We start from the raw sequence: 4247 nt of genomic DNA on the forward strand, positions 1-4247 counted from the left end.
CGTGAGCATCTTATACCCCTTTTTCTAATTGTTTTCATAGTGTTTTTAGTTATATTTTACTAAGTTTTACTACGTTTTTAGTGCAAAATTCATCTTTGGATACTACTTTGAGTTTTGTGTTATTTTTATGATTTTAGATGAATTTCGGGCAAATTTGGCAAAGTCTTGTTCAGAGACGAAGAAAGAATAGCATATGCTGTCAATCCTAACCTTCGTACATTCCAACGAGCATATCTTGAGCTATAGAGGTCCAATTGATACGGTCTCAATGACTTTAGATAGTTAACTTTTAGAGCTTTCCAACGATATATGATAGTCTATACTTCTTATCCAGAATGACTGCCAAAACTGGCATTAAACGCTAAGCTTGGGCGTTTAACGCCCAAGATGGACTGACCTCCCAAGTTGAATGCCCAAAACTGGCGTTCAACGCCAGCCAGCGAATTGACCCCCTTCTCCGCGTTCAACGCCTAGATCCCAAGTTGAACGCTAGGCATCAGCCCAAACACTCACCAAGTGGGCCCCAAAGTAGATTTTAGCACTCATTAGGCTTTTCTTATTTTATTTTTGTAATTCTTAAATTAAATTAACATCTTTTAGGTTTAGTCTAAGAGGTTTTTACTATAAATAAAGGAATTCCTCCCTCCTGAGGATCACGCCTCCCAAGAGAGGAGAAACATTACTTTAGATCTTCTTTTACATTTATTTTGTTTTCTCTGTAAAGTATGAGTAACTAAACCTCCTGGTTAAGGTTAGGAGCCTTACTTATTTCTATGGATTAATATTCTTACTCTTCTATTTTAATTAATGTTTGATTTTAATCTAAGGTATTGTTTTCATTCTTAATCCTATGAATCTGGGGTGGAACAACAGTATGACCCCTATTCTACATGAGCACTTGTGATTCTCGACAGAGCTATCTCGCTTGAACTACAGCTTGAAAACACTCCTCCTAAACTGAGGGTTACCTGCGGCTGATTAGGATATGTGACATGAAATCCTATCAGTTTTGGGTAATTAAGGTTTCTGTGGCGCCAAACTAGATCTTTGAACTTGACCCCCTGATCTGAAAGAATTGACCTTATCTGTGGCGTTTTAGTAAGATTTGGGGAGATTAACTCGCTAAGACATTAGGTTTTAACCACTTATGGTTTACCATGGAATGAATCATTCATTGTTAAAATAGTTAGTAAGAAGTATTAATCCGGAAAGATAAACATCTCTGAGGCCTTAACTACTTCCATATATTATCTCTTTACCAATCTTTAATTGCTTTTCTTTATTTTCTTGTTTTATGCGAATTCAACAACTCTTTTTCTATTTGCCTGACTAAGTCCTACAAGACAACTATTGCTTGCTCAATCCAACAATCCTCGTGGGATCGACCCTCACTCATCTGAGGTATTACTTGGACGACCCCATGCACTTGTCGGTGAAGTTGTGCGAGTTTATTTTTTGCGCACCACTTGCTTAGTTGAATCTCTTTGAAGCTTTTATCTGTCATTGTACAATTTTTATTTCTTCTTGCTGCGTAATTCCTGAGATAGCTACATTATCAGAGTATTTGGTTTATTGTGTCTGGTTCATTGAAAATATGAAAGCTTATTGATTATACTTTTTGTATATTGTGAACCTAGTTCTATTCCATGTTTTGTAGCATTCATGCATGTTATCATCTTATTGATGAATGGAATGTTAAAATGAAGAGGAGTTTCTAAGTTCTAACTAACATATAGACACTTGACCCTTTATCCCATTTTCTATTTGTCTAATTAGTAACTATTATGTTCAACAAAATGGTATAGAATAAAGAAGTTGAGTAAAGTTCATTGATTAAAGGCATGCATGTCAGCATACCGATATGTGAATTTTGTTGTAGTGATGAATGTTCCCTTCTTTAACTAAGAAGTAATGTTCCAATAATTATGATGATAGACAAGCCTTTGTAATTTTTTCATGTCCAAAAAGCAAGAAGAGATGGACCCTTAAGCATTAATTACTATGACAATGTGTCACTCACAAGCAGCATCACTCTCTAGTTTTAATTCCTTGGCTGTGCGCTCTGTTTTCATCAAAGACCAACTCAAGGGATTTATTCTTTTTATTTTTTTGGGTTAGAAAAAAATATTAAATGAGTAAATTATATCAATGTTGTGTTTTGTGTTGATGGCCTAGCCTGATTTGTTGGGGAGTTATCAATGTTGATGTTTTGGATCTTTTTGTTTAGGTGTTCTTGTTATTTGGATGACCCTTTTGGCTTAGGTAGTGTCTTTTGGCTTGTTTCTACATTTTGTATGCTTTTGGGGCTACAGCTTATGAAGCAAAAGATACCAAAAACTTGCTATCATTTTTTGTTCCTTTTTTTTTTCTGACTCTTCTTGCCCTGCCTTTTTTATTTTTAGTTTTTATGTTCTTTTTCATTGAACCAATTATTTGTACTTACACGGTAGAAGACAAGACAGAGAAACTATAATATGACTTTCTTAGAAGTATATTTAAAATCATATATCTACAATTTCAAGATTTTATTCTCTATCCATTACAATTGTTTAGTTATTTTTTTTGTTTTAATTATTTTTTAAATCTAACTTTCACTCCTGTTTTCTTTTTTATTTTTTAAGATATTTTGAAGATTCTATTCTTTGTACATTATGATTGTTTAGTTATATTTTTGTTTTAATTATTTTTTAATTCTAACTTTTATACTTGTTTTCTTTTTCGTTTTTTAAGGAAGTTTTTCTTTATCTTTTCATTTTTTGGACTTGGAACCAGCAATTCTTTCTACCAATAATTTTTTAAAAAGCACAGAATTTTACAATGAGTAAGCCTCCTCTCCAATACCTTTCGTGTGCTACATGTTATCCGGGATGCAAGTAACTTTATTTCTGTTTCTGTTTTGAGTTATTCTGTCGCTCCCTACATGGTTTTACTTGTAATAAATTGTCAAATTTAACTCGTATATTACTCTCCCATCTCATAATTGTGATTGGTTCTTCTGACATAACCCATTTTTAAAAATTTTTTTTAGTTTTATGTGCTTATTTGCTGTTCATTTATTTGTTTGTGCTATTTCATTAAAATAGATATTGATAAGAGTTGGATTAAAAAGCCACGAGATAGTGTAGAATATAGGAATGGTCTGAATAGATTTCTTGACTTCGCATTTGTCAATGCATCATTCGATGGGATGATACATTGTCCATGTCCTTTGTGTAGGTTTTAGATTTTCCAAACTAGAGAGGATACATACGATCATCTGCTGATGAAACCTTTTTCCCTAATTATACATTTTGGTTACATCACGGTGAGAAGATTGTAGACGAGAGCTCCAGTGGTGGAGAAGAATTGGAACCCATTGGAAACTCAGGAGATCCAACGCGTGACATGGTCCACGAGGCATTCAACTTCTCGGGACTGTAGGGTGATGATGAAGACTCAATGAATGAACATGTCAGAGACGGTACGGAGGGGTTGCCATACTTATCTAACCAACCTAGCCACGAGGCTCGTGCTTTCATGACTTGCTTGAGTATGCGAGCACGAATTATATCCGGGATGCTCAAGATTCTCGAAGCTGTCTTTCTTGGTGAGGCTGTACCAGATAAAGTGCATGTGTGGAGTGAGTGACAAGGCTTTCGGTTTGATTCTAGAGCTATTGGGGGATGCCTTTGAGCATGCAAAGATTCCAAAGACCTTGCACGATGCCAAGAGGATTATAAGGAAGCTCGGTATTGAGTACAAGAAGATAGATGCATGTCCGAATGACTGCATGCTATACCAGGGCTTCGACCAAGACTTGTCTAGATGCAAATAGTGTAGGACATCCAGGTGGAAGCAAAAGACCAGGAAGAATTCTTTAGTAAGGATCAACGTTGTTGTCAAGAAGAATGGGAAACCTCAAGCGGCGAAGATTCTTTGTTACTTTCCTCTGACTCCACGGTTGCAACGATTATTCATGTCCAGCAAGACATCTGTGGACAAGTTGTGGCACATGAGAGGAACTAACTTTGACGGTTCTTTGAGGCATCCCAAGGATGGCGAGACCTGGAAAGTATTTGACAGGAGATATACTGACTTTTCTGGCAGTCTGTGCAGTGTTTCCAGGTGGCAGCAACGGCGCGTGCGCGTACTATGCGCGTACGCGTCACCATGCGCGGTTCAACCATAGCAAATCTTATATCTTTTCGAAGCCCCGGATGTTAGCTTTCCAACCCAACTGGAACCGCATCATTTGGACCTCTGTAGCT

This window comes from Arachis ipaensis, chromosome B04, assembly GCF_000816755.2.
Source record: "Arachis ipaensis cultivar K30076 chromosome B04, Araip1.1, whole genome shotgun sequence".
NCBI classification, from domain to species: Eukaryota; Viridiplantae; Streptophyta; class Magnoliopsida; order Fabales; family Fabaceae; genus Arachis; species Arachis ipaensis.